The 19,378-nt window shown below is 33.1% G+C and overlaps 1 protein-coding gene across 1 annotated transcript in view; it reads left to right on the top strand.

The window, feature by feature from the left end:
- LOC139488233 (uncharacterized) overlaps positions 1 to 19,378 on the top strand; it is a 126,179-nt gene that overhangs the window by 43,763 nt on the left and 63,038 nt on the right. The gene's annotated exons all lie outside the window — the stretch shown is intronic.

The raw sequence follows: 19,378 nt of genomic DNA, 5'->3' as shown, positions 1-19,378 counted from the left end.
GTGATGTTTATAAGCCGCAAGCAAAATGCGGATCGGAATGGTACAAATGTCATTTACGGAAAATACATATATTAATCAAATCTCTTTCATTAAATTGGTTTATCTTAAAAGTGATAAACCTTATTAAAATAAGGCCATTTTGTTTATATAGATTAGACCGTTGGTTTTCCCGTTTGAATGGTTTTACACTAGTAATTTTGGGGCCCTTTATAGCTTGTTGTTCGGTGTGAGCTAAGGCTCCGTGTTGAAGGCCGTACTTTAACCTATAATGGTTTACTTTTTAAATTGTTATTTGTATGGAGAGTTGTCTCATTGGCACTCACACCACATCTTCCTATATCCATTGTATACAATTTTCATAACAACAAAACACATTTCGTCGAAACCTTTTTTGAACATGGTATTATATGTAACAAATGCAGTGAACAACAATTTTGTCGCCAAATCACAAACTGTAAAGATACTAGTACTGAAATTTTTACCACCGTCTATACACGGGTACATAACTCATCAGAAAAATAAAACAACATAACAGAACAAATCAATTACACTACAAATCGTGATTGTAGGTAAAACATCAAGAAGCTGTTGCATCTGTATCACAACGAAGGGCCGATTTGTTAAAATTACAGAAAAGGCAATACAACATGAAGTAGTAACACAGGGTGATCTATGACCAACTGATGTAAGATGTACTCCGGTTAAAATATATACATGTACATGTATTTTCTTGTCTAATCTTATAGACGATAAAGCCTTAAAAAACCAGGACAAATACTGTGTAACAGATACACATATTCAGAATGAGAAAATCACGATTTGAATTAGTTCGATATTACTTGGCTCCTTGAGAAGTTACATGGTATGGCTCCTTGCATAAAGGATGTTAATAATTTAAAATAAAATCAATATTAAAAAATCAGTAGTCATGGCCTTGTTTTTGTAGGAATACCTGTTCAAGGTATGAAAATAAATGATGTAACGTATTTTTATGTACTATAAATAGCATCTATCGGGCTATTTAAAACATGATTTACCTATCTTATCGAATGAAACAAATTGCCGACAAATTGTCCCTACCTCTTTGTAATGCGGGGTTCACACATTGCCGATTATTGCTCCCGTTTGAGATCAGACAGCGATACGAATTGAAAAGTAAAAAAGTTGGATTACTATCCTCAATTATCTGGAATGTCCTATCATTGTCTGATCGCAGTCGTTTAAGTTCGTAACAGATTCCTACGGGTCGGGAAGGGTCCGAATAGTTCGGCGAAGCACCCCGACAGTTAGGTGCGTCCCGTAACATTCGGGGCAACTCGGCCGATTTAGTATAGTCGAATTACAATCGTGCCTATGTGGTGACAGATTCTGTTGTATCGGATCACAATCCCAACAAGGTTCTGTGTATTCTGGACGGTGTCCTGTGGAACGGGAATATCTGGAGAAATATTTTATTGCTGTTTTTTCTGCCGTTTGAGTCCAGATTGCATCCAGATCTTGTCGATTGCGAACCGTTTTTGCCGAGACCATTCCGGAACAGTCCCGTTATTAATACGAAATTCGTCAATAATATCCACGTCAGAGTCCCGACAATTACAGAATACAATACGACTGAGACCAGACTAAGGTAGCAATACACAGTTAGGAAAAAAACTTAAAATTGACACTCATAATTTTTAAACACCCCCTTTCCCCTCCTGTCTAACAAAGAAGGCTTTATATGTGTGTTATGCATGTATATACTTGTAGAAAGAGAATCTTCCATAGATTTGATTTCTAATGGTCATAAGGGTGAAATATAATCCCTTTTGGGTGTAACCATGGCAACAATCTGCATTTCTTAGATACAAAATATAGCAAAAAAGGGGGGTGAACATGTCACAAAAGTCTCCAAAATTTGGTCTAAAGGAAAATTTCAATGAATTACAGTGATACCTTTCCTGAATCCATAGGTTTATATCTATCAAGTGGTCCAAAAAAAATCATATGTCTTCCTGCTCGTTTTTCCATAAAATTGAATTGAAAAGATCGAGCGCAAAATCTTTGTTGATAAACACTACAATAATTTATGGACCTATGAACGGTACGGATAGGAAAATACGGACTGTCAATCATTGAAATGGCCTATAAAACATGTTAAAATCAATCTAAATGTTCATATAAACCCACTAAGAAGGCTATGTTATTCTTCAATTACCTAAAAATCAATTTTATTGTACAAAAACTTTCATATTTAAAAAATTCACAGGGGCCATAATGCGAAACTAAACTTCTAACTGTGTATTGCTACCTTAAGGATTAACATTTTTTTTCCCAATTCCACTTTAAATGGATTTCTGTTTTCTACTAGTTAAAACGAGCATTTTCGCCTGCTAGTTTTTAAAATCGGTTCAGAAATAAATATTTTATGAAGGTTAGCAGTTGACACTGAAATGCAACAAAAAAGTGATTTTATGAAACATGCCATGTCAAAGTGCATTTTCTCCTTTTTTAGTCAATTTTCTAAAACTATACCTTCTAAGACTGTCTTTCCTTGTTTAAAAACCTAAATTAACCTTAACAGTAGACAACTTTTACAAGTTAAAGCTATTTTAAAGCTCTAGAATGTCAATTTTGTTGTGTATTACCATACCAAGGCCTTGGTTAAAATTTAGTCAATACTGAATTTATTTATAACAGCGGGGAAAAAATTGGGCTTAGTCCATGCTAAATTGTGACTTTATACTTGCTAAAATAATAAATTTGATTTAGTCGCATGAAAAAATATAAAGCGTTCCCTTCTAAGGTTTCTACATAACACGCAATCTTCTTTTCCAAGGGGTAGCCAATAAAGTATCAATTAATAACGGAACCAAGTCTATGTGTCAAAATGTCTATATTGGTTGCTATGGACAATAAACAACAAAACTAACATACATTGTCATACTAAAGGTTGTTTCTTCCTTAGAATTGTATCTATAACCTAAATATCAATAGTTTTGTGGTATGTTTGTCTGAAAAAAAGGCAATTATTTGCTTTGTCAAATGCCATAAGGTAGCAATACACAGTTAGGAAAAAAACTTAAAATTGACACTCATAATTTTTAAACACCCCCTTTCCCCTCCTGTCTAACAAAGAAGGCTTTATATGTGTGTTATGCATGTATATACTTGTAGAAAGAGAATCTTCCATAGATTTGATTTCTAATGGTCATAAGGGTGAAATATAATCCCTTTTGGGTGTAACCATGGCAACAATCTGCATTTCTTAGATACAAAATATAGCAAAAAAGGGGGGTGAACATGTCACAAAAGTCTCCAAAATTTGGTCTAAAGGAAAATTTCAATGAATTACAGTGATACCTTTCCTGAATCCATAGGTTTATATCTATCAAGTGGTCCAAAAAAAATCATATGTCTTCCTGCTCGTTTTTCCATAAAATTGAATTGAAAAGATCGAGCGCAAAATCTTTGTTGATAAACACTACAATAATTTATGGACCTATGAACGGTACGGATAGGAAAATACGGACTGTCAATCATTGAAATGGCCTATAAAACATGTTAAAATCAATCTAAATGTTCATATAAACCCACTAAGAAGGCTATGTTATTCTTCAATTACCTAAAAATCAATTTTATTGTACAAAAACTTTCATATTTAAAAAATTCACAGGGGCCATAATGCGAAACTAAACTTCTAACTGTGTATTGCTACCTTAAGGATTAACATTTTTTTTCCCAATTCCACTTTAAATGGATTTCTGTTTTCTACTAGTTAAAACGAGCATTTTCGCCTGCTAGTTTTTAAAATCGGTTCAGAAATAAATATTTTATGAAGGTTAGCAGTTGACACTGAAATGCAACAAAAAAGTGATTTTATGAAACATGCCATGTCAAAGTGCATTTTCTCCTTTTTTAGTCAATTTTCTAAAACTATACCTTCTAAGACTGTCTTTCCTTGTTTAAAAACCTAAATTAACCTTAACAGTAGACAACTTTTACAAGTTAAAGCTATTTTAAAGCTCTAGAATGTCAATTTTGTTGTGTATTACCATACCAAGGCCTTGGTTAAAATTTAGTCAATACTGAATTTATTTATAACAGCGGGGAAAAAATTGGGCTTAGTCCATGCTAAATTGTGACTTTATACTTGCTAAAATAATAAATTTGATTTAGTCGCATGAAAAAATATAAAGCGTTCCCTTCTAAGGTTTCTACATAACACGCAATCTTCTTTTCCAAGGGGTAGCCAATAAAGTATCAATTAATAACGGAACCAAGTCTATGTGTCAAAATGTCTATATTGGTTGCTATGGACAATAAACAACAAAACTAACATACATTGTCATACTAAAGGTTGTTTCTTCCTTAGAATTGTATCTATAACCTAAATATCAATAGTTTTGTGGTATGTTTGTCTGAAAAAAAGGCAATTATTTGCTTTGTCAAATGCCATAAGGTAGCAATACACAGTTAGGAAAAAAACTTAAAATTGACACTCATAATTTTTAAACACCCCCTTTCCCCTCCTGTCTAACAAAGAAGGCTTTATATGTGTGTTATGCATGTATATACTTGTAGAAAGAGAATCTTCCATAGATTTGATTTCTAATGGTCATAAGGGTGAAATATAATCCCTTTTGGGTGTAACCATGGCAACAATCTGCATTTCTTAGATACAAAATATAGCAAAAAAGGGGGGTGAACATGTCACAAAAGTCTCCAAAATTTGGTCTAAAGGAAAATTTCAATGAATTACAGTGATACCTTTCCTGAATCCATAGGTTTATATCTATCAAGTGGTCCAAAAAAAATCATATGTCTTCCTGCTCGTTTTTCCATAAAATTGAATTGAAAAGATCGAGCGCAAAATCTTTGTTGATAAACACTACAATAATTTATGGACCTATGAACGGTACGGATAGGAAAATACGGACTGTCAATCATTGAAATGGCCTATAAAACATGTTAAAATCAATCTAAATGTTCATATAAACCCACTAAGAAGGCTATGTTATTCTTCAATTACCTAAAAATCAATTTTATTGTACAAAAACTTTCATATTTAAAAAATTCACAGGGGCCATAATGCGAAACTAAACTTCTAACTGTGTATTGCTACCTAAGCCGTTTGCAATGCGATAGAGCGGACTGTGATAGGATTACGTTCCGACAGTACCTGCTGATCCCGATTATGCCGACAGTTTTCGAACGGATAACTAGTCACTGTCTGATCTCTGTCGGATTACATTCGGTAGAATCGGGACGCAGTCGTAACAGACTCGGTCGAAATTTACCTGGCGAAAGATACAAATTGGATTAGAAGCGGATTGAGAACGGGATTATCGGGATAAATTCGCTTGGAAACGGTTGAATATCGAAGCCTCCTGAAAAATATCTGAATGTTGTCGTGATTAAATTATTTGTTTTACAAATTTTAATTAAAGTTTGAATTTCCATCCACGATTCACAGGATCTTGATCAGACTTTTGACAAATTTTAATCGGGAATGATCCTGTCAAGGGCGGCAGTAAACATCGTGAATGTGTGACCCCAGCTTAAAACAAATAATTTAATCACGACAACATTTACGTGTTTTCATTTTCATATTTATTGAACGGTAAATGGATTGTATTTTATTAAAAGCATAAAGGATTATAAAAAAAAAAAGATTTACTTTTGAATACTTCTAATGATTTACGTTTTGAACATAGAATGAAATGCAAAACAGTGTGGCTGTGGCCATTGCTTGACACATTAAATTCATCCATTGACTGGGGGACAATTTAGGTGAACGTTTGTATGTAACGACCACTGCTCACTATGTACGTTTTAAAGACACTTAAACTATGGGGTCACCAAAAGTTCTCAACACCTTAATAAAGTAATTTGAAAATCTAATCAGAAATAACACGATGTTTTGATTTATATCAATTATATAAATCAAAACATTAAGGTTATTCCTGATTAATTTTTTGAATTATTTTACAATTAAAGGCGTTAAGAAACCTTTGGTGACCGCACAGTTTTTAAAAATGTCTATCGTAGGTACGTCGTGAACAGTGGTCGTTACAGACAAACGTTCATGTAAATGGTCCCAGTCAATGGATGAATTTAATGTGTCAATCAATGGTCACAGCCACACTGTTTTGAATTTCATTCTATAGGACAAAACTACAATCAAGTCCTTACAGAAACTGCTGCATTGTCAAAATTCAAACGAATTGAATGAGTAGGTCATTACGAGTAAAATTTAAACACTTAAAATATGTATGTTCTATTGATTTCATTGGTTCAAAGACAATACTTTTAATGCTCCGAAAAATCTCTATTCAGGTCTGTATAGACTAATTTATCATGGAATTCTTTGAGTGATTGAACATCAATGTTTACTCACACCGAAACATTTAATGTATTGCTTTTGACGTGAAATGAAATGTTTAAAAGGCATTGTAACTAAGACAATAAAAACATACTGAACTATATATTCGACAGCAAGAACTTCCGCAGGTTGAGCAGGTACTCCTTGCATGTACGTAGCTATGTTTACGTCAAAACGCCCAGGCGTACACTTAAATTTTGCACACAAACTATTTTAATAGACACAAATTAAATAAAACTGTTTGGAAGCACACGATGCTTGAAATCCTTTTTTCGATGGCTTTTAATTGAACATAAAAGTGACGAAACTTACTCTTCAATTAAATGGTATCATATGATATACGTGTTCATTTTCTGTCATAGTCTTGGCCCGTATGCATAAAGCTACTTATGTTAAGATTTGTTCCAAAAGGACGGTTTTTTTTACATGTCCTACGATACATAAGTACGATTGGAGATTTTAATAAAAGTGGTTTTATGCTTATCAGCCTCTGAATCTTCTTTATTACTTTCCCTTTGTTTAAAGCTATTCATTATCTGCTTAGATATGATAAGTGGTTTGTATTTTTGTCAAGCCTGTGAGATTTGTGTAGACGAAACGCGCGTCTTGCGTACTAAATTATAATCCTGGTACCTTTGATAACTATTACACAAAATGCAAGACAAAGCGATCCTAAATTTCGTCGTCGTCGTTAGCGGCTTCAATATTCAAAAAGTTTTTTTTTTATCCTCTATTTGACTAATAAATGGGATTCGCTTTATGCAGTCAACAGTACGCTTTTACACTGAAAGCAGCAAAACACATGGTTCCATGGAACCCTTCATGCAGACTGAAAAGTATGAACATGTATATGTTGCTATTGAGTTCTCAATGACAGAAATGATATACCCCTATTTTTGACATTTTTACATATTGTGTCTGTTTGTTTTGTTCACGCATCGGTGACAATATAATGGAATTTGATGCGACTGTCATACAAGTGAGAGGTTTAGCTAGCTATAAAACCAGGTTCAATCCACCATTTTCTACATTTGAAAATGCCTGTACCAAGTCAGGAATATGACAGTTCTTGTCCATTCGTTTTTGATGCGTTTTGTTATTTGATTTTGCCATGTGATTATGGACTTTCCGAATTGATTTTCCTCTGAGTTCAGAATTTTTTGTGATTTTACTTTATATTAATCTTTTTAACTCGTTAACTTACTCTGGGCTTCGTCCCATCAAACCCACCAAGAGGCCCCAGACCCTTGTCGAGGTTCGGCCGTACACGTAGAAATGGCTTAGCTACGCTACTGCCTTGTGAGCCTTCTGTTATTTTGTAAAATTTGTTTTCACGATCATTTGTATCATACTGGTCCTATTGGATTGGAAATAAACGACAAGATCTAACGCGTGACCCAAAATTGTTCTAAATTAACAATGATTAAACGATACTGACAACATCAATTTAACTTAATGAAATATTTGTTTGATAATTAATTGTTTCTATTCAGCCTCAAATGTTTATTTCGATCAACTTTTCTTTTAATATTCAAATATTGATACTGCAAAAAAGGTGTTGATGACATGATTTACTCCTCAAACAAGAATATATAATTACTTGAATCAAGTATATCGAACTGAGCGAAATAACTTTTCGAATGTTACCGAACAAACTGAGATGAGTTGCATCTAAAAAAAAAAAAAGAAAATAAAAAAAGAAATTTCAATTATATAAATTAAAAAAAAAGATGAGGGATAAATGCCAATGAGACAACTAACGGCCTAATTTATGTACAACAAAATGAACGAAAAACAAATATGTAACACAAAAACAACGACAACCACTCAATTGCAGGTTCTTGACTTGGAACAGGCACATACATACAGAATGTGGCGGGGTTAAACATGTTAGCGGTATACCAACCCTCCCCTTACCTGGGACAGTGGTGTAACAGTACAATATGAACTAACTATAAGAACCAGTTGAAAAAGGTGTAACTCATCAGATGGATACAAATACAACACAGAGTTGACGTGGCCAGATATTTGTACATCACAACAACAAAAGGCACTTAGTACACATCTGAGAGTACTCGCAGTTACTGACAGCTAATTTAAAGCCACTAACAGCTAATAAAAATGATAATGCATTTAAGACTAAATTATCCATCAGTAGACATCCAACAACCTTATAATTATGCATGTTTAAACATATTATTACTGATTTAATGCTTCGCTTACTAATCCCTGAATCTCGTTCATTCATGGGGTCAAATATGAAATCACTAATAAAAGTTGAAATATTGCTTATATCTTTAGAGCAGCAATCTCAAATATGAGTACCATTCGTTTTGTGAATTTCCTGACTAGTTTGGTCTTTTTTTCTTATTTGGAAACTAATACAAAACCAATACGATTAGCAATTGTCAAAATAGAGAAACAAAACGACTCAAAAGTGGAGATTTTATTAGATTACAACCGTTGTACTTCCTATTGTAACTGGAAAAATTAGCTTACTTTTTTATTTGTATAATCTATCAATCAATTAATCACTTCACCTAATAAACAGTCTTGTATTCAACCGTATACACAATTTTATACACAACTTGTTAATCAATCATCGGTCTTTATAGTTTATGTTTGATATATAGGATAGATTTAATATTTTTATTGCGTAAACCCCTGAGGGTTTACGCAGTATATATTGGACGAGTGATGTAGTCTTTCGGAACACCGGATGTTAGTCGGAACACTTCTGGTCTTTCTATGACCACCTTTCAAATACATGCGCAATAGCTATGACCACCTTTCAAAGGCATGCGCAATAGCTTACTAATCTGTTGACTATGCATTAGCATCTTAAGTTGCTATAGAGATATTTTACGTATGATCTGAAATTTATTATGATATAATATTTTCTTGCACACGATTACAAGCTGCTAATATTAACCTACATGCGTAGTATTTTAATTAGTCAAACGATGTAACCAGCTGTGTTTAGATATGAGATAAGATTTCATGTAAACAATGCGCTTTATATTCTGAACGAGAATAATTAAAAATAAAATCTTTAGAAAGAGTTTTAGTAGCATTTTATTTTAGATTTTACGTTTAGTGAAGATGTACATGTTGTAAAAAGCAAGCTATTTATTTTTTTATACTGAAATTAAAGGGAAGTCTATCTTGCATATGATTAAATTACAGTTATTTTTTTTGGTTAAATATTGCAACTTTCATAAAAAAAAAATGGTTATTAAAAATAAAATTAAATAGATATTGAATATGAAAAAATAAAATATTTTGAACGAGAACAATTAAAAATAATATCTTTAAAAAAAGTATTAGCACTTTTTGAAATTTTACGTCTAGGATAGACCAAGGACATGGAAATATAATCATAAATACGTGCCTCAAATAGGTGTAAAAACGAGGATTTAAAAAAAAAATCGTTTATTGAAAATAAAGTTAAAATTAATTATGAAAGTTATGTCCGTATTTATTTTCATTAATATTGCAAATTTAAAGTTATTTTCTTTGTTTAAATATTGCAACATTATTTACTTTTTTTTAATAGCCTCTGAATCCTTTTCGTCATTAAAATGCGACTGATAAGTATAGATATTCAATATGAAGGGGGAAAAAATAACCGTGACTGAAATCTAAATCTAAAATTTATTTTTAAAAAATACACATTTGACCATGCAGATGTAAGAAATGATACTTCAAGCAATGAAACAACGAATTAAATGTGCCACTTTAATTACGACTGATAACCTAAAAATGAATCATGCATGCATTTTTGGCAGACTTAACCAGGTCGGCGATAAGATATCGAATATAAAAAAAGAAGATATCGGGTTTGGTGTCAATGAGACAACTATCTACAAGAAACCAAAATAACACAAAAATACAAACTATGGGCCACCGTACGGCCTTCAACAACAGGCAAAGAACGTACCGCATAGTCGGCTATAAAAGGCCCCGAAATGACAATGTAAAACAATCAGTCAAAAAAAAAAATTAACAAAGTCCGTATCATCGTATGCGTAACTTAGTTGCTCACCAGAGGAACTCTACGCAAGCGTTTAAACACGCGTTCCATAAGTTTGAAGTACGTCGAAATGCAAAGGTATACGCTTGGTGAACGCTTTTACTTCAGGAAAATTTTAATGGAACATAAAAAAAATCATTCAGCTCAAGCGTTTGTCAAACGTATATACCTGTAAACTGCACGCACATAATATACACGCTACACGAGCGTTGAAAACGCTACAAATAAGTTTTAGACACGTTAAGGGAACATTGCATACAAAAATACTCGTCGCCTTAAAGCTTTCATTTAGGAAAAGAAGTCCGATACGGGTGAAACTTCATCAAACCTACAGAAGATATTACACCCTCTCCAACCATGCAACATGGGACTAGACATAGAAGTACAGGAACTACTCACATTAGTTTGAGCTGTACAAGATCTACAAAAATATCCCGCCTGCCTCAAAGGTGCATATAGGATCGACCATGGTCCAGCACTAATGATACAAATACCAACCAGAGTTACAATGACATGGTAGTAAGTCTTTAAAGGCCACCGAGCGGCCTCCAAAAATGAAAAAAAAAAACACTATTTAGTCGGCTATTAAATGCCACGACCATTAAGATTTAAAAACAAAAATCAAACAAAACTAAACAGCCTTATTGATAACAAAATAATTTACGAAAACAACTTGACCGACATGAATTATGAACAACAACCAGTGTACTACATGTTTCTGGCTTTAGAATGGACATTGGCACATAAACAATGTGGTGGCCATAAACCCAACCCTCCCAAATGAACAAAACCTTAAGGACAACACATCGCAAGAAAAAACTGTAAAATATCAGTTGCAATTCGCGTCCCTAAAATTATGGGTACGGTGCACAATAATCACTTACATAAAAACAATAGACACAAATCACTGAAATAATCGGATTCGCACTTACCGAAAGCTATTTCAAAGCTAGTGAACATGTAGACGAACCAGTGGACATGCATAGACGGACTGGTAAACATGTAAACAGACGGGCGAATGTGACAGACTTATTGACAAACATTCACATATAGACAGACCTGCAGTTGGGAATGTAGGAAGACTAGGAGAAACGCTAAGGTACGCTTTACGCACACCCAATACACGCTTTAAGCTCGTTGTGCACACGATACAGATATGATTGACAGGTTGAATGCATCAAAATTACTAGCATTTTGGTAGCGTGCATGATTTTTTTTACCTCGGCCGACGTACGTCGGATCTATACGTTGATGTGTGAAGCCGGTATTACATTATTTAAACCACTAAACAGGCAATGTCAGTTTCTAATTCTTATGCACAACAAAAGTAATATAAGACAATACATCTTTATTAAACAATTATCTAATATATATATAATGCCAAACAAGCATTTGGGTTTACGATTGCATTTCTTTTTTTAAAGAAAGCAACTTGTTTATTTATTATTAACACTGCTTACAAATATATTGATACTCATTACTCAGAGGTGTATAGCAAAGGGTAGCAGGGTGTGTTTTGTTTAACACAAACAAAATTTGTATGAATTAAACCATGGAAATAAGATATGTTGAATTCATTTAATCATTTACATAATCAATATGAAATATGATTTATCCATAATTAGGGTTACAAATATCGCGCGTGAATTATTTGAAAAGTAGGAAAAGATAAATAAATGAGAAAACTGAAAAAGCATGTACAATATGAATATTTTATTAAGCCATTCATATAGAATTATGGGAGACGATTATTTACACATGTATGTGTGTTTATTCTGCATAAAATTGCTTTTCAACAGTGAAAAAAGTATTTGTATATAATTGAAAATAGGGATTTATAATTTGCAATGAAAAAAATATCCCAATTTGAGAAACAGATATTCAAAAAGGAAATATTTTCTTATTGCATAATCACTTGAAATACAAATTGAAAACAATGAAAGAAAACAACCTTTCAAAGTTCCTTTTCTTGTCTTTCTTCAAGAAAAGTATGAATGACGTTAAAAAAAATAAAAAAGGAGATAATTAATGCCTCTTTTAAATCTGAAAGTTCGAAATATCAAAAAAAATTCCCACAAAAAAAGCATACTATGTTTGTACAATTCATTAAAACAATAATCGAAAGTTTATGTGAATAAAAATTACCATATATAAATATTTGACAAATACGGCATGATTGACAAAAAACAGAGATCAATTGATGTCGATGTTACTACTATAATAGAATGAAATTCAAAACAGTGTAGCTGTGGCCATTGATTGACACATTAAAATCATCCATTGACTGGGACAATTTAGGTGAACGTTTGTATGTAACGACCAATGCTCACTATGTACTTTTTAAAGACACTTAAACTATGGGGTCACCAAAGGTTCTCAACACCTAAATAAAGTGGGCGTATGACATTTGCGCCGATTTTGAAAATTTTCATTCTTTCATTTGCGCCGATTTCATTTTTTCATTTGCGCCGATTTTATATTTTTTCCTAATTGAATTTACAGGTAAGTTACAGGTAAAATCATACTTTTACATTGACTGATCACAGAGTATAAAGACAAATCAAGTGACATTGCAATTGGTAAATGGCTATCCCAATGTTTCGGGTAACCGTTCCTTTTCCTAAATGAAATCGATGACTGCTTCACATTTCACATTGTCTGACACTCCTTCTCTGATGACAAATGTCATACATTCTTAGACAACGTACAAGTACACATTCCATAACGGTCACCCAATTCGTGATGGGGTCCATAAAATTAACAAAGGGATGATTTCAACTTCACCATTTGGAACTCTTGGTTTAATAGCTTCCTTGTGAGGAAATGCGATCTCTAGAAATGCCCCAACCAGTAAGTATGCCAGACAAAGAAAAGATGGCCTTCGTTATCGACAATTACGCCAAATATAGAAGAGACGAAATCATAAGAAAGGAATATATTAGATGTGTTGCCTATACATACTCGGCAAGAGCAGATTTATGATTTGAATGTATTTCGTTTTTATGGATTTGAATGCTGTACATATATTTTTAATTCGTCATTTTAGCATAAACAAAGTGCTTTTATCTTAGGTTTTTACTTCTCGATTTTAAGCAGGAGACAACAGTTATATACATGTTATGATTGAAAATTCATAACATATGTACAACTGGCTAACTGAAGAGGTCTTTAATGATAAATGTAAATAACATTACTGGGATAGAGAGTTGTCTCATCTTCTTATATCATTTCACCTGTAATTTACCTGTTATTTACCTGTAAAAAAATCGGCGCAAATGAAAAAAAAATTGGCGGAAATGAAAGAAAAAATCGGCGCAAATGAAATGCAGATCGGCGCAAATGCAAAACGCCGAATAAAGTAATTCGAAAAATTAATCAGAAATAACACGGTATTTTGATTGATATCAATTATATAAATCAAAACACAAAGGTTATTCCTGGTTAATTTTTCGAATTATTTTATAATTAAAGGCGTTAAGAAACCTAGTTTGGTGACCCCACAGTTTAAATGTCTATCGTAGGTACGTCGTGAACAGTGGTCGTTACAGACAAACGTTTATGTAAATTGTCCCAGTCAATGGATGATTTTAATGTGTCAATCAATGGCCACAGCTACACTGTTTTGAATTTCATTCTAGATCACCATACTGTCTCTTCAACAATGAGCAAAACCCATACCGCAAGGCAAGCTATCATACTAGGCCCAACATGAAATAACTACTGTAAAACACAAAACACTGACGACCGAATGTATGTACACAATAATATACGAAAAACAAATATGATTTACAGAAATAAATGTCAAGCACTCAATTACAGGCTATTGACTTTGAATAATATGTATTTAAAGAACGTGGCGAGGTAATCCAGTTTGCCGACGACCAACCCTCCCCTAAACCTGGGACAACGAGCGCGAGGTAATCAAGTTTGCCGCCGACCAACCCTCCCCTAAACCTGGGACAACGAGGTATTCAAGTTTGCCGACGACCAACCCTCCCCTAAACCTGGGACAACGAGGTAATCAAGTTTGCCGACGACTAACCCTCCCCTAAACCTGGGACAACGAGGTAATCAAGTTTGCCGACGACCAACCCTCCCCTAAACCTGGGACAACGAGGTAATCAAGTTTGCCGACGACCAACCCTCCCCTAAACCTGGGACAACGAGGTAATCAAGTTTGCTGACGACCAACCCTCCCCTAAACCTGGGACAACGAGGTAATCAAGTTTGCTGACGACCAACCCTCCCCTAAACCTGGGACAACGAGGTAATCAAGTTTGCCGACGACCAACCCTCCCCTAAACCTGGGACAACGAGGTAATCAAGTTTGCTGACGACCAACCCTCCCCTAAACCTGGGACAACGAGGTAATCAAGTTTGCCGACGACCAACCCTACCCTAAACCTTGGACAACGGTCAAACATCACAACGCATTAAGAACAAAATCTAAAAGTCAGTTTAAAAAAGGTCTTAATTTATCAGATCAATACTAGGAAGAGTATTAGCGCCACACATTTTTTTCGTCCTATGTTTGCGTTAAAACGCAAACCTTTGTATAACGCAAACATTTGTTTTATCTTATTTCTATTTTAAGATTCAAAGGAAACAGTAGTTAGTATTGGAGGAGGCTGTATATATTAAAATTTATCACCTTTGTAGTCAAAGTAAAATGCTTGAATAATTATATCATTTACTAATAATAAGCAGAATAATATAAGAATATGTGGTATGAGTGCCAATAAGAAAACTCTCAATCTAAGTCACTATTCGTAAAAGTAAACCATCATAGGTCGAAGTATGGTCTTCAGCACGGAGCATTGGCTCACACTGAACAACAATCTATAAAGGCCTCCAAAAACAATATCCATGTTGAAAATCGAGTCAATTGAGGTTATACCGAAGTAAAAAAATAAACCTTGCTAATATAGCTATAACCTAATATAAATATACTTCCAAAGTAAGCTCTCGTTTGAGAACTGTGTAGAGTAGGTTAGATTCAAACATGCTACCCTTTGGCAATAAATGTATAGAATGAAGATGCTTTTTATTAATAAAATTATGTTCTCTCTATTCAAATTGCTACCCAAGCATCTTAAAAATACTTCATTATATTGAAATGAAAATTCAATGACTTTCTATCAAAGAATCTTGATCATATTGTGAGATTTAATAAAAAGGTTTCCTTGTCAATAATTCATTTTAAAACAGAAAGATAATTTTGTCTATTTGACTTGGAGGTTTCGCAATTGTATGACATTATTTTTTATCTTTCAATTTGAATATGACTATATACTAAACTATATCTATTTTTTTGTTAAATTATATGCTTTTCTGATGCACAAATCAGTCTTAATTTATGTATAATTGCACTTCAAGTATTCCATTATTCCTATGCATATTTATTATAATGATTTGGCCTTGTATGTATGTTTCTTTTTTTATCTTCTAGTAAATCACATCCGAAATGAATGACAGACGGACATATATACAAAACTTAATGAATAATTGAAATCAAAATATTTGCGTTAAAAAAAGGGAAAAAATGTATGGCGCTAATACGCTTCCGTAGTACAATACAGAGCGCAAAAACAACTTACAATACACAAGGTACATTTTTAATTGATCCTTCTTTATGTTTTGTAAATCTTTCATTTAGAGAACATATCTATCCAACTCATTTAAACTCTCATGAATTAGTTATTATTTGCTTCGAAAAAATGCCTGTACAAAAAATGTACCTTGTCATGAATATAACAGTTGTTTATCATTTTGTCCGTTGATTGATAGAGTTTGGTTCTAAAAGGTTTTTTAATCGACGTCCCTTTTCAGGATATTTCTTGGCGTTCGGTATTTTTGTTATACATTTTGGTCAATCATAAATATTCTTTATTTCTTCACTTTATTAAACATATTTAATAAAAGGATGTTAAGGTTTATTTAATGAAAACTGGCCCTATTAACTTCATATCTAAAAATAGACATGGTTATACTTTTAAAACGGAAAAATTCATCGGTCATTATTTCCATTATATATAAAGTTGAGAAAAAATACCAATTAATCACCGTGTAGAACGCCACATGCGGGGTGTCGGCTATGTTTGACATGGGTGGCAATTTTGAAGCGACGAAAAAGTAACAAGGTAAGTTCAAGCATCAAAATTTCTTATTTTAAGAACTCTCAGTACCATATAATGTATTGCACGGAAGGAACCACAACATAATCTATTTTCTGAAAGCAGAAGCAGTCGTTTTCAGTGCTCAGTTTTCTCAAACACCTCGCCCTAGTTTTCCGTGTTGCAGATTTTGAGGCTTTATATGCAAATTTCTGTATAAAAAACTACTTAACACAACTACCCTCCGTATTATTTATATAGAATTGTATTCCTCTCATGGACTTCTACCAAATACCAGTTTCTTACTGAAAATTAATTGGTTTTAAAACTATTATTCGTCAGAATGTAAAGTGTCGCTCGGGGTGTCAGATTTTGTATCTCAAGGGGTAGAGGCTTGTCATAAAAAAGAATACATTTTCTTATAAATCGGTCTCTATCTGATACTTTTTTTATTCAAACACACCTACACTGTTATGATGACAAATTACAAACTTATGGTATGTCATTTGGTCCATATTTTAGTCTTTTAAGTAAGGTGCATTTTATTGATAAACATATCAAATAAAGCCTCAAAGTAAAAAATAATTGGATATGCATATAAGTTTAATGTTATTTGTTTTATGTTATACCTTTAAATCACAAAAATATTAACAAATACACGTAAGAATATGAAAATTACACGTATGAATGATGAAGGGTGTAACCGATTTATTATCAAATCATTAATGATTTAAATTAAGTTGCATAGGAATAATTAATTAAATGCTTTGAACAGACCAATCTTTAATCTTTCTATGATGTTTTTTTTTTTTATCAATTCCGTAAATGCAAATGTATATTCGAGATCGTAAATGATTTTGTAAATTTTTTACTTAGTATCTGTATCAGTTAATTTTCACAAACTGATTTACCACCAAATAGATTTGTTGTTGTTTAGACATTATATAATTGCATAAACGTATATATATATTCGTGTTAAAGTAATGGAATTAACGAGAAGGATTTGAAATAGACCACGAAGAGCAGTTTGTATGTCATGTGTGTACCAAAAGACATAAGCACGAGTCATCCCTTAATAAGCACCTAAAGATACATAACGGAGAGGAGCATCCTTGTAGGAAATGTGAAAAATCATTCCGTACCATGGACCTATTAAAAAAACACAAAAGAAGGACACACACATAAAAAACTACCCACCTTTGTGCTGAGTGTGGTGCTTGGTTTAATTAAAAAATTGCATTGAATAATGTGAGGTTTAAGTATAGAGAAAAAAAACATTGGTGTGTTCAATTTGTGACAAGAATTTTAAAGAAAACTATGCTTTAAAACGCCACCAGGAGTCGCATATAAAAACAAAGAAGAATGTCCTAATTGCAAACAATACTTCAGGGATGTTGTACAGCACCTTAAAAATGGTAAAGTTAACAATAAAAGGACAAGACAGTATGAATGTGACATCTGTAAAAATATTTTGTTGTGCAAAACATATTTGCAGAAGCATTTGATTTGTAAGCATCAAAATCCAGAACAATACAGATGCGCTTGTGGGAAAACATATTCGTATTCCAGCTCACTGAGGAGGCACGAACGAATGTGTCCAAACCATTTATTTTGAAGCACAATATCTATAACGGCTATAACGGCAGGGATAGTCTATACCATTTCAATTTTCGATGAACAAAGTTCAAAAGACATGGTGATGAAGTATGATGCAGTTTGGCTGGTGGAGGTTTCGGGCAGATCTTAAATTGAGGACTATTTTGTGATTTTCCCTCAGGTTTGGGTTTATTGAGCCATAGCCTTGACTATTTTCTGACCATAGCAGTGACGGAAATCATTTACCAGCTTTAAAACTAAATATTTTGAGCCATTTTTTACTATGAATGAAATTAAAAGCACATGTTTATAAGACTTATTTTGTCATAGTAAAGAAGTTGTGTTTGAAATAAAATGTATCATATGAAGATTAATTTACATGCAAATATATCTTTCTTTATGACAAGCCTCTACCCCTTGAGATGCAAAATCTGACACCCCGAGCGACACTTTATATTCTAATGAATAATAGTTTTAAAACCAATTAATTTTCAGTAAGAAACTGGTATTTGGTAGAAGTCCATGAGAGGAATACAATTCTATATAAATAATACGGAGGGTAGTTGTGTAAAGTAGTTTTTTATTCAGAAATTTGCATATAGAGCCTTAAAATCTGCAACACGGAAAACTAGGGCGAGGTGTTTAAGAAAACTGAGCACTGAGAACGAGTGCTTCTGCTTTCAGGAAATAGATTATGTTGTGGTTCCTTCCGTGCAATACATTATATGGTACTGAGAGTTCTTAAAATAAGAAATTTTGATGCTTGAACTTACTTTTTTACTTTTTCGTCGCTTCAAAATTGCCACCCCATGTCAAACATAGCCGACCCCCCGCATGTGGCGTTCTACACGGTGATTAATGTAGATTAATGATTTTAAAATTAAAATCTAAAAATGAGTGGATGTGATATAATTGCAAATGAAACTACAATCAACTTGATTTAAAAAAAATTAAAAAGTGGTTAATATTTATTACAAATCAATGTCAGAGACCGTTACATAGAGAATACTTAAACAAATTTCATAGCTTAATATCGAATTCAAATAAATTCTCTCATTATTCAAATAGTTAATCATATCGATACTTTTATAGTTACAATTTTAGAGTGTAAAAAAACAACGGCTTTGAAAATTAAAACTTTTAAACGAGAAGAACTCATTTTGTGTGTCGCTTTTCTTCCTCCCACAATAAATTGATCATCATGCCTTTGTGTCCTATGCATAGTCGCATTTGTCATCCATTCTCATTACTATTCAGATGGGGTTATTTTGG

This window comes from Mytilus edulis, chromosome 9, assembly GCF_963676685.1.
Source record: "Mytilus edulis chromosome 9, xbMytEdul2.2, whole genome shotgun sequence".
In the NCBI taxonomy this organism is placed as follows: domain Eukaryota; kingdom Metazoa; phylum Mollusca; class Bivalvia; order Mytilida; family Mytilidae; genus Mytilus; species Mytilus edulis.
The sequence above is the reverse complement of the archived record's forward strand: the minus strand, read 5'-3'. Positions and strand labels throughout refer to the sequence as shown.